This window comes from Arachis ipaensis, chromosome B9 (genome assembly GCF_059453495.1).
Source record: "Arachis ipaensis isolate K30076 ecotype BB chromosome B9, ASM5945349v1, whole genome shotgun sequence".
Classification (NCBI taxonomy): Eukaryota; Viridiplantae; Streptophyta; class Magnoliopsida; order Fabales; family Fabaceae; genus Arachis; species Arachis ipaensis.
In genome coordinates this window covers 49,992,143-50,005,461 of record NC_142444.1, presented here as the reverse complement: position 1 = coordinate 50,005,461, position 13,319 = coordinate 49,992,143, and the positions used below count along the sequence as shown (strand labels likewise).

The window sequence follows — 13,319 nt, the reverse complement described above, 5'->3', positions numbered from 1 at the left end:
GGGTGCCGAGGAAGAGGAGGAATACTTTGAACCAAACATGGAAGAAAACATGGAAAACCATCATGAAGAAGAGGCTCACAACCATGGCAGAGAAGGTCGAGCAAATCATGCTGGGGAGGAGAGAAGAGTTTTAGGCTCTTACATCAATCCAAACCCAGGAAACTGTGGAAGTAGCATTCAAAAGCCGACCATCCATGCCAATAATTTTGAACTAAAACTGCAGCTCATCACCCTTATTCAGAACAACTGTTCATTCGGAGGAGGAGTCCAAGAAGACCCCAATCAACATCTAACCACCTTCCTGAGGATATGTGACACAGTGAAGTCTAATGGTGTTCATCCTGACGCCTATAGAATGCTCTTATTTCCATTCTCACTCAAGGATAAGGCAGCCAATTGGCTAGAGTCTTTTCCGAAGGAGAGTTTGACAACTTGGGAAGATGTGGTGAACAAATTTTTAGCCAGATTTTATCCTCCCCAAAGAATCAACAGGCTGAGAGCTGAGGTCCAAACTTTCAGGCAACAAGATGGTGAGACTCTATATGAAGCATGGGAGAGGTTTAAGGACCTGACAAGGAAGTGTCCACCAGATATGTTCAATGAATGGGTGCAGCTACACATTTTCTATGAAGGCCTTTCTTATGAATCAAAGAAGGCAGTAGACCATTCATCTAGAGGATCTCTGAACAAGAAGAAGACCATTGAGGAAGCCATAGATGTCATTGATACTGTAGCAGAAAATGACTATTTCTATGCTTCTGAAAGAGGGAACACTAGAGGAGTGACGGAGCTAAATAATGTAGATGCTCTGCTGGCCCAAAATAAGCTCATTACCAAGCAGCTGGCTGACCTCACCAAGAAGATGGAGAGGAACCAAGTAGCAGCAATCACCACTTCATCAGCAACCCAAGAAAGAGTGAATGAAGAAGCAGAGGATAGTCAGGAGCAAGCCAACTACATTGGGAATTCACCTAGGCAAAACCATGATCCATACTCCAAGACCTATAACCCTGGTTGGAGGAATCACCCAAACTTTGGGTGGGAGAATCAACAAGATCAAGGCCAAGATCAGAGACGTCACAACCCCAACAATAATGCAGCTCACCAACAATTCACACAGAGAACATATCAACACCACCATAACAACACCTCTCCACATCCATATCAAAACCAAAATAACACTCCTCATCCTTCCACTTCTAATCCCAATCACCCATCAATTGATGACAGACTCTCAAGGATTGAGAATCTACTTGAAGGCATATGCAAAGAGATTCAAGACAGTAAAGCGTTCCGAGAAGAAGTGATATCCAATATGCAGAATCAGGATGCTGCCATCAAGAAACTTGAGACACAAATTGGCTATTTATTCAAGCAAATTCCCAGCCACAACTTTCACAGCAATACTAACTCAACCCAAAGGGAGGAGTGTCAGGCTATCACCCTTCGGAGTGGGAAGGAACTGAAGGAAACCCCCCAGAAACCACAAGAAAAGGACTCAAATAAAGAGGAAGAAGAGCAGGATGGAGCTCGAGTGCCCACTTTGAGTTCACAAAAAGGGGAAGGAGTGCTGAAGCCAGACGTCCCAAGAGTCCCATACCCTCAGCAATTAAAAAAGAAGTGGGATGACAACCAGTTTTCGAGATTTTTAGAAATCTTCAAGAAACTACAAATCAACATACCCTTTGCTGAAGCAATAGAACAAATGCCACTCTACGTCAAGTTTTTAAAGGAGCTAATGACTAAGAAGAGAAGCTGGAAGAACAACGAAACTGTGATATTAACCGAAGAATGTAGTGCTATCATTCAGCACAAACTGCCCCAGAAATTGAAGGATCCCGGGAGTTTTCAGATCTCTTGTATCATAGGGGAAATCACAGTGGAGAAGGCTCTTTGTGACTTAGGAGTCAGCATCAATTTGATGTCAGTAGCTATGATGAGAAAGATGAAAATCGAGGAGGCTAAACCAACAAAAATGGCCTTACAACTGGCAGACCGATCGTTCAAGTTCCCTCATGGCATCGTAGAAGATTTGCTGGTGAAAGTGAGAGATTTTATCTTCCCAGCAGACTTTGTAGTGCTGGACATGCAGGAGGAAGCCAAGGCTTCCATCATCCTGGGAAGGCCGTTCTTGGCCACTGCTGGAGCTGTCATTGATGTACAAAAAAGAGATCTCACCCTGAGATTACACAATGAAAAGATGACGTTCAATGTGTTCAAGGCCATGAGTTACCCACCAGAATAATTGGGAGAATGTATGAGGTTGGACTCACTTGAAGATGCAGTGCAAGAAAGTTTTGAAGAAGAAAAACCTGAAGGTTTAATAGAGGAGGAGTCAACGTTTAGTGAAGAGGTTGCAACAGCAGAGATTCATATACAAGGTGCACCAAAGGAAGAGAACGAAAAGTCAGAAGCACCCAAACTTGAACTCAAAGCACTGCCACCCACTCTCAAATATGCATACTTAGGAGAGAATGAAAGTCACCCAGTGATCATAAGCTCGTGCCTCAGCCAAGATCAAGAGGATGAACTACTCAAAGTATTGCGAAAGCACAAGGATGCCATTGGATGGACTCTTGCTGACCTGAAAGGAATAAGTTCAGCCATATGCATGCATAAGATACTACTGGAAGATGATGCCAAACCATTCATTCAATCCCAAAAAAGGCTGAACCCAATCATGAAGGAAGTGGTACAGAAAAAAGTTATGAAGTTATGGCAGGGAGGGATAATCTACCCGATCTCAGACAGCCCCTGGGTCAGCCCCGTGCATGTCGTGCCCAAAAAGGGAGGAATCACTGTAGTTCCCAATGAGAAGAACGAACTAATTCCTACAAGGACCATCACAGGATGGCAGATGTGCATAGACTATCGAAAACTCAATGAAGCTACACGAAAGGACCATTTTCCCCTCCCATTTATGTATCAGATGTTGGAAAGACTCGCAGGACACGCATATTACTGTTTTCTTGATGGTTATTCAGGATATAACCAAATAGTGGTTGATCCCAGAGACCAAGAGAAAACTTCATTTACTTGTCCATATGGAGTGTTTGCCTACAGGCGCATGCCATTTGGGCTATGTAATGCACCTGCGACTTTCCAACGCTGCATGCTTTCTATCTTCTCAGATATAATAGAGAAATTCATTGAAGTTTTTATGGATAATTTTTTGGTATTCGGAGATTCCTTTACTAGCTGCCTGAGTCACCTTGCTTTAGTATTGAAAAGGTGCCAAGAGACCAATCTGGTCTTGAATTGGGAGAAATGTCACTTTATGGTGACAGGAGGAATAGTCCTTGGCCATAAGGTTTCTAACCAAGGCATTGAAGTGGACAGGGCTAAAGTGGAACTTATTGAAAAACTGCCTCCACCCAGTGATGTCAAGGCAATTAGGAACTTTTTAGGGCATGCTGGCTTTTACAAAAGATTTATTAAAGATTTTTCAAAGATAGCCAAGCCCTTAAGCAATCTCCCTGTATTTGATACACCATTTATCTTCGATGAATCATGCATGCTAGCATTTAAAAATTTGAAAATAAGGTTGTCCTCTGCTCCTATCATTTCCCCACCTGATTGAAACTTACCATTTGAATTGATGTGTGATGCATCTGATTTTGCAGTTGGGGCAGTGTTAGGACAGAGGAAAGATAACTTAGTCCATATGATATACTATGCTAGCAAAGTCCTCAATGATACTCAAAGAAATTATACCACTACTGAAAAGGAGTTGCTAGCAATAGTTTTTGCATTTGACAAGTTTAGATCATGCCTCATCGGTGCTAAAGTGATTGTTTTCACAGATCATACAGCACTTAAATACTTGTTTGCCAAGCAAGAATCAAAACCAAGACTAATAAGATGGATCTTATTGTTGTAGGAATTCAACATTGAAATCAGAGACAAGAAAGGAGTGGAGAACAAGGTAGCAGATCACCTATCCAGAATCCCGCATGAGGAAAGTGGAACACATGATACAAGTGTGAACGAGCTCTTCCCTGATGAGCAGCTGATGACAGTTCACAAAGCACCATGGTTCGCAGACATTGCCAACTTCAAGGCAACTGGGGCCTTACCTCCAGAGATCAATAAACATAAAAAAAGTAAGCTCATGAATGATGCAAAATACTTTGTCTGGGATGAGCCATATCTCTTCAAGAAGTGTTCAGATGGAATCCTTAGAAGATGTGTTTCGGAAGAAGGACGAGAGGTCCTATGGAATTGCCACAGCTCATGCTATGGAGGCCACTTTGGAGGGGACAGGACTGCAGCAAAGGTGTTACAAAGCGGATTCTTTTGGCCCACTCTTTTCAAGGATGCCAAAGAACTAGTAAAGAGCTGTAATAAATGCCAAAGATCTAGAAACTTGCCCAAAAGAAATGAGATGCCACAAAATTTCATCTTGGAATTGGAACTGTTTGATATGTGGGGAATCGATTTCATGGGACCATTCCCAACCTCATATTCAAACAAGTACATCTTGGTAGTAGTGGATTACGTTTCCAAGTGGGTAGAGGCTATTGCAACCCCAACAAATGATAACAAGGTGGTCATGAACTTCCTCAGGAAGAATATCTTTAGCCGGTTTGGAGTCCCACGAGCACTCATCAGTGATGGAGGGAGCCATTTTTGTAACAGACCACTAGAAGCTCTTCTCTTATGATATGGGGTAAAACACAAGGTGGCCATGCCTTACCATCCCCAAACAAGTGGGCAAACGGAGATATCCAACAGAGAGCTAAAGAGGATTCTGGAAAAGACTGTGGGTGCATCAAGAAAGGATTGGTCGAAGAAACTGGATGATGCTCTTTGGGCATACAGAACAGCATTCAAAACACCACTTGGAATGTCCCCATATCAACTGGTGTATGGGAAAGCTTGTCATTTACCACTAGAGCTGGAACACAAAGCTCTCTGGACTATCAAGATACTAAATTTTGACAGCATTGTTGCTGGTGCAAAGAGGATCTTGTAGCTGCAAGAGATGGAGGAATTCAGGTCACAAACCTATGAAAATACCAAGATGTATAAAGAGAAGGCAAAGAGAAGACATGACCTGCATCTTGCACCCAGGAGTTTTGAAAAGGGGGCAGCAAGTATTCCTCTACAATTCTAAATTAAGACTGTTCCCAGGAAAACTCAAATCAAGGTGGTCCGGACCTTTTCTTGTCACAAAAGTCTCGCCATATGGACACATCGAAATCATGGATGAAGGTTCAGAGAGGACTTTATAGTAAACAGACAAAGACTCAAGCATTATCTGGGCAACATGGGGGAAAACCCTAGAGTAAAGTATCATCTCAAGTAAAGGAGGAATCGTCGAGCTAGCGATGATAAAAGAGCGCTCTGTTGGGAGGCAACCCAACCTCAGGTAGTTTCCTTTTCATCTTTATTTCAATAAAGATCACAAGTTGTTTCCCCTGTATTGCGAGGAGCTAAGTTTGGTGTTCCACACCAAAACAATTCAAGAGTGAAAGTGTAATTCTAAGTTTGGTATTCCACCAAAGGAATTTAGTTAGAATCACACTCCATTCCCAAAGCACATTGCTAGCTCCAACCAATCAAGGGAAACCACTTAGATCTAGTTAGATTTTAGTTTTGTTAAACAACAAGATATGAGGTTCTCTGCATATATGCAAGGTTTTGTACTAGGCAAGGAACTAAGTTTGGTGTTCACACACCAAATTAAGTTCATAAGTCACAAGCATACATGCAAGCTAACTATTTCTCAAGTGCTTTGGGAACAAGCAACTTCCAATAACTTTGCAGGAATCTTATGAGGAAATGGTGCACCTTCACCCAAGGAAGTGAGGTAGTAAAGACTAGGATGATGACAAAAAGAAGGCAACTAGAAACCATCACCCGAAGGTTGTATTGTTACTTAATTCCATAAACTTAGAATGTTGAAAGTTGGAAGTCTGAATGCACTTTTGATTAATAGTTACTCGTTAGTTGGAACCCTTTTAAATTCTGTCTTTTAAGCTTTTTGTTTAATAGGTCTATGCTTGCTAGTCTTTATGTCACTGCATCCTTACTTTGCTTACTTGTATGCTTATCCTTTTGAATCAAATGAAAAGAGAATGAGTGTTTTATAAAAGATGAGAGTGGAGTTCATACTATGGAGCAAGTTCCTGAGTTTGTGGTGTGGTCATAAGTTAGCTAAGTTGGTTCAACCACAAGGTGGGAAGACAACTATCTGTCATGAATACTATGCTTTGAACATACCAATGAGACTAGCTAAATAATAAGATCCTAATAAGAAAAAGGGAAAGAACAATCAAAGTTGAAGAATAAAAGAAAAAAAAATAGCAAGAAAAGAGGCTAGGCACCAAGGGTTTGAGACCAAGGATCTGCTTGGATTACTAAGCTCTCAGGGGTGCTTTATCACTTGGTAACTTGGGTTAACTAACCCGGGATTATCAGCTGAAAGTCCACTATCAAGAGCAATCTTTGCTACAGAACATTTAGTAACCCAAAGAGGTGCTGGACACCAAGACCTCAAGGAAAGAAAATAAACAAACCATGTGCCTGTGGTGTGTATGTATGGGGGAGAGACTTGAGGAAGTAAGTCCTTAGGGGTGCTTCAACACCTAGCACATTGAACCAACTGGTTCGGGAGTGTTGGCTGAAAGCTTATTTTAAAGAGTTGCCCCCTTACAGAGCACTTAGCCTAAGAACACAAATAAGCCCTAAAATGACAACAAAAGGATCAATGAATAAAAGTCTCATGGGATGCAATCACAGTGAGTATTCTAGGACATGATAAAGGTCTGAAAGCCAGTGAAGGAATGAACCTAAGTTGCTAGGCATGAAACTACCATAAAACCAGAAATATGACTTCCACAAGAATGACTCATTTCTCTTGGCATTCCATTCATCATTCTCTTGTTCCAGTACTTGCTTAGGGACAAGCAAGCTTTAAGTTTGGTGTTGTGATGCCAGGGCATTTTGGCCAGTTTCACTGACCTTTTCTTTACTGTTTTTAGGGTAGTTTCATGCATTTTCTTAGAAAATAAGCTCTTTTTGGGTAGATATTCACTTACATCTTGATTCAAGCATACATTGTGCACTTTACATGATTTCATGAGGATTTTGCATGAATTTAATGACAAATTGGATGTTGCATTTCCCATGACTTGGATTAGAACTTTGATGCACTTTATTGCTTGATTTCAGGACAAAAGAAGCAAGGAAGAACCACGTTAGCAGCCACGTTAATCTAACTAACGTGACCTCTAACGTGGAATGGGAGCTAACTTGCAAAGTTAATGAGAAAAGTAATCGCCAATAACGCCCTCGAAGCCATCATAGCCCACGTTAAGAGTCACGTTAACTTAGTTAATGTGAACTCTAACGTGGAAGAAGACAATAAGGCTAACATTAGTGACACTCCCCTTTGTCACTAACGTTGGACCAAACTCATAATTGGCCACGTTAGTTGCCACGTTAACTTAGTTAACGTGGCTTCTAACGTTAAGAAGCAAAAGGAATGCCAACGTTAGTGACATTCACCTTTGTCACTAACATTGGCCAAGCTTCCATAAGCCACGTTAACTTCCACGTTAACTTAGTTAACGTGGAGAGAGCAATTGGTCGCCAACGTTAGTGACACTTACCTTTGTCACTAACGTTGGGGTGAACCACCAAGAGCTACCATGAGCAACGTTAACTCCCACGTTAACTTAGTTAACGTGGAAGCTTACGTGGATAAAGAGATGATGAGCCAACGTTAGTGACACTCACCTTTGTCACTAACGTTGGAGATGGCTAGCATGACTACGTTAGAAGCCACGTTAACTTAGTTAACGTGGACTCTAACGTAAGAAATAGGGGCACATTGGAACGTTAGTGACAAAGGTAAGTGTCACTAACGTTCTCGAAGGATTGGCTTAAGAGCCACGTTAACTAAGTTAACGTGGACTCTAACGTAGGGAAGGGGGAGGCTTAGCAACGTTATTGGGAAAGGTAAGTCCCAATAACGTGTGCGAAGGACCAAGAGGCAACGTTAGTGGTAACGTTTGTGCCACTAACGTTGAGGTTAACGTGGCTCATACTTGGGTGAGCAACGTTAGTAAAAAAGGTGATTGTCACTAACGTTCTCAAACCCACACTTTCACTTAACGTTAACACCACTAACGTCCTGAGCTAAAAGTCCCTGCCTACTTCACACTTTCTCTCTGCAAGCAAAGATAAGCCCAATGATGAAGATAACTGCTTCAAACTCAGGATCCAAAAGCCCATACCCAAGACTTGAAGAGCCAACTAGAAGATCAGAAGAGTAGTATATATATGAGTAACTTTGAATTAGTTAGGAGAGCTGGAAAACTTTAGGGAGCCTTTGGCCTAGAATTACTCTCTGTATTTTACTTTCTCTGCACTTCTAGTTTACTTTCAGCATGTATTCTCCATCTTTGTTTTCATTTTCCAGAGCTATGAACAATTAAACCCCTTTTATTGGGTTAGGGAGCTCTGTTGTAATTTGATGGAGCAATTTTAGTTTTCATTCTCCTTCTTCTATCTTTTCTCTTGATTTTACTAGAAAGCTTTCGATCTTCATCCAATTGGGTAGTTATCTTGGAAAAGAAGCTATTCATACTTGGATCTCTTCTGAACCTTGAAAGAGGAATGAAGGGATCATGCTAGAAATGCTTTCTCATGCTGGACCAAATTGGGTGTGGATGGATATGTGACTATAATCCTTCCAACACTTGATTTGGGAAATGCATGTGGTATAATCAGTGACCATACTTCATCTCTTCTCATGAGCAATTGACCAAGGAATTGGCTATTGATCAAGATTTGAGAGATTGAATTACAAGGAATTGTAATTCGATCACTTAAGATTGCCAAGGAGATCAATGAATGCATTGATTGAGGAAGAGATGAAAATGAACTTGATCCGGAGAATGCAACATCTCCTGAGCCCAATGAACTCCCCATTTCTGATCTTACCCATTCTCTTTAATTTCTGCCATTTACTTTTATGAGCAATTGCCCCATCCCCATTTAAGATTCTGCAATTTACTTTTCGCCATTTACATTCAGCTCTTTATTTCCAGCATTTACTGTTTCCACTATTTAATTTCCCGCCATTTAATTTTCTGCAATTCCCAACTCAAATTCTGGTTCGCTCAACTAGAACATTCCTTTAATTAAAGTTGCTTGATCAATCAATCTCTGTGGGATTCGACCTCACTCTATTGTGAGTTTTTACTTGACGACGAATTCGGTACACTTGCCGAAGGAAATTTGTTGCAAGACAAGTTTTCCGCGTATCATATATACATGTTGGAGTTTTTCATCCTTTTAAGTCGGATAATATCTGGATCTCAACTTGGTACCTCAATAAAAAACCTTTTCAGGAAAAAGAGTGCTGAAGAACTGAAGATTGATGGTTTAGAGGTTATAGCAAACTCTCGTTGTAAGTATAGTTACTAAACCAAGCAATCAACCTTTCTTACAAACGTTTTGGTTGTCACAAGTAACAAACCCCTTAATAAATTGATAACCGAGTATTTAAACCTCGGGTCGTCTTCTCAAGGAATTGCAGGGAGGTGTTCTTATTATTGATTATGAAAAAGTGTGTTTTGGGGAATGTTGAGTTTGGGCAATGGGCACAGATATATTTAAATGACAAGTAAAATAAATAAATAATTGTAAAATAAGCTTTTGGCAAGGTATGAAGACTGGAGGTCCTATCCCAGTTATCCTTATCAATTGTAATGAGAATTGGATTTTTCTCCCACTTTATTAACCTCTAACTATGAAGGTAAGTTAAGTGGATGAATTAATTCTTGAAGAATTCCAATTCTCAATCAACAATGAGTTTGATAACTCAAGAGTTACCAATTATTTAACCAAAGCTAAAAGGAAGAAAATGTGTAAGTTAAATTGAAAGCACTTATAAATAAAGCAAAGCAATCTTAAATCTGAAATACCTCAAATAATATTAAATAAAATATTCAAATCATAACATAGAAAAGTTCTTAAATTTAATTGGAAAAATAAATAAAAAGGAACCTTGAACCTGGATCGAGAGTCATTCTTAAAAACTAAGAGAAGTCCTAAATCCTAAGAGAGAGAGAGGAGAGAACCTCTCTCTCTAAAACTACATCTAAAACATGAAAAGTGAATTGTGAGAGCCTTCTATGAATGGATGCGATTTCCCATTTTATAGCCTCTAATCTGTGTTTTCTGGGCCGCAAACTGGGTCAGAAACAGTCCAGAATTCGCTGGTTTCGAATTTTAATGCGCTGATTTCCGTCACTGCGACGCGGCCGCATGGATCACGCGGTCGCGTCGCCTAGCGTCAGGGGAACTATAGCATATTATATATCAAATCGAAGCCCCGGATGTTAGCTTTCCAACGCAACTGGAACTGCGTAGTTTGGACCTCTGTAGCAAAAGTTATAGCCGTTTGAGTGCATAGAGGTCAGGCTGGATAGCTTAGCAATTTCTCCAGCTTCTTGCATTCCTTCCACTTTTGCATGCTTTCTTCCCATCCTCCAAGCCATTCCTGCCTTATAATATCTGAAAACACTTAACACACATATCAAGGCATCTAATGGTAATAAGGGAGGGTTAATAATAAGCAAATATAAGATCAAAGAAGCATGTTTTCAATCAAAGCACATAATTAGGAAGACAAATGTAAAACCATGCAAATAGTATGAATAAGTGGGTAAAGAGTTGATAAAATCCACTCAATTGAGCACAAGATAAACCATAAAATAGTGGTTTATCAACCTCCCCACACTTAAACATTTGCATGTCCTCATGCTAAGCTCAAGAGAAGCTATAAAGATGAAGAGGAATGGTATGAAATGCAACCTATGAATGCAGCTACATGCTAAATGCTTTTACTTACTTGGTTAAGAGTAAATAAGTTCTCCAAGACAAATACAAACCAATTTCCACTAATTCAAATCATACAATAAAAAGCAAGTGAACTTGTAAGAAGACAGCTCATGAAAGCAGGGAACATAGAATTTAAGCGTTGAACCCTTACTGGTAGTGTATATTACTCTAATCTCTCAGGTGTATAGGGTAATTCACTCTAGTCTTCTCTAATCATGCTTTCTAAAACTTTGTTCTTCATCTAACCAATCAACAAAATTTAGTATACCAATGCAAACATCATGAGGCCTTTTCAAGGTTGTAATGGGGCTAAGGTAAAGGTGAGGATATATATATGGTTAAGTGAGGTATGAATTGAATCTTTAATTAACATAAACTTTCACCTAACATACATATACTCTATATAATTCTAATTCATGCCTAGCTACCCAAAATTCCCACTTTTACATCACATACTCATGTATCAACTTTTTCTTTTTAATTTATCACATGTGCATTGATTTTTTATTAACTTAACATTGGGGTAATTTTGTCCCCTTTTATTTATTTATTTATATTATATATATATATATATTTTTTTTTCTTTTTTTCTTTTTTTTTTTGTAGAGAAATAAACATAACTTATCAATGCACATGGATTTTCTATTATTTTTCTATTTTGGTTTTTCATGAGTAAGTTCCCAAATTTCCAATATTCAAATAAATTAGAAACATGATACATTCCATTATTAACCCATGTTCCCACAGTTTCCCCAGACTTAATTAACACACTATCTTAAGCTAACCAAAGATTCAATCGGGATAATTAATTTATTTTCCGCTTAAGGCTAGTTATGTGGTAAAATATAGAATAAATGGGGATTAAAAGGCTCAAAGTGGCTGACAAGGGTGATTTAAAGGGTAAGCTTATTTGGAATAAGTGAGCTAAAATCAAATAATGGCCTCAATCATATGCAAGCATGTAAATACACTAAATAATGGACATATAGGTTGGAACAAAATATAGATTACAATCATAGAGAAGGGAACACACAGGAATAAAATATTTATGGTTAAATAATGTAACCATGTAAATAAGCTCAAAGTCTCACAGGTTGTGTGTTCTTTGGCTCAAAAACCATGTTCCAAATACAACTTCAAACAAGTTAAACACAAAAATTTTCATTTTAAATTAGTGAATTTTTTCAAAAATAGGGTCCTAAAAAGAATTTTATTACTTTAACCAAGTAGTAACTAAATGCACAAAATCAAATAAACATGCAATCAAACATGCAAATGCAATAATGAACAAACAAATAAAATAAAACATTGGTGTTGAAAGAGGAAATAACTAACCCATGGAGATCAGTATCGACCTCCCCACACTTAAAGATTGCATCGTCCTCGGTGCATTCTGAGATGTGCAGGTGGACGGGTTGTTTCAACTGACGCTTTTCTCATCAAGGAATGTGTGTAGGAACTTGTTTGTCTCTCCCATGTAAACGTCTTCCGGTTCTCTTCCTGGTGGCCATCATGAAAGAAAAAGGGAAGGAAAGTAACCCAAAGCAAAGATAGAAGACAAATAAAACATGGGTTGGTTAATGCCAAAAGTGAGGGTCTCAATTACATGGTAGCTACAACATGCAAGTGAGAAAACAATAGAAGCACATGGCATACTAGTGGTACAAAATATTGCAACAATGAGGGAGAGAGTATGGGTAAGGAGAGATAATATAAATTCATATCAATGTAAAAGTAATACAGGTATAAAAGATTGGCATTGATATAAATAATATTACCTATTTAAAATAAAACAAGTCACTAAGCATCAAGAAAATACCAGAAAAGATGTAACAGTTGAATAAGAATATTTGAACACCAATAATAATTTTAGAAAAATAAAAATATGCAATGAATGAGAGTATGCAATTAAATAAAATAAAATGAAAGTGAAAAAGAATGATAAGTAGAAAAAGAAAGTGAGAAAGGAGAGAGAAGGGAGAATTTAGGATTAGAAAAGAGAAGATAAGAAAATTGGCACTAATCTGGATAGGTTGTGCGACGCTGGCGACGCGGTCGCGTGGTGCGCGATAAGGTAGGGTGACGCGGACGCGTGGGGCACGCGATCGCGTGACTTGATTTGTGCTAGTGGCGCGAGTGCAGCCTCGCGGTCGCACAACTCTTTGTTCAAAACTCAGTATTGCCAAAATCCAGGGTGACGTGGTCGCGTGGTCGATGCGATCGCGCGGGTGGCCTTATTTCCAATATGACGCGGACGCGTGGGGCACGCGTTCGCGTGGGAGGGCTTGGGCTGCCAGCACGAGTCCAGCCCAACTCCAGCACAACTTTCGGCCATGCACCCTTTTTACGCTGATTTCAGGTCACGCGGCCGCGTGGGTGACGCGGTCGCGTGGGAGGCCATTATTCCCAGGTGACGCGGTCGCGTCAGCGATGCGGTCGCGTGGGGTGATTTGTGCCATTGG

General features: G+C 39.7%; 1 non-coding gene across 1 annotated transcript; it reads right to left on the bottom strand.

The window, feature by feature from the left end:
- Positions 1 to 490: 490 nt before the first annotated feature.
- LOC148544605 (small nucleolar RNA R71) lies at positions 491 to 597 on the bottom strand. The gene has a single exon (XR_015900898.1). It is a non-coding gene; the product is annotated as a small nucleolar RNA R71 (small nucleolar RNA).
- Between the last annotated feature and the right edge of the window lie 12,722 nt (positions 598 to 13,319).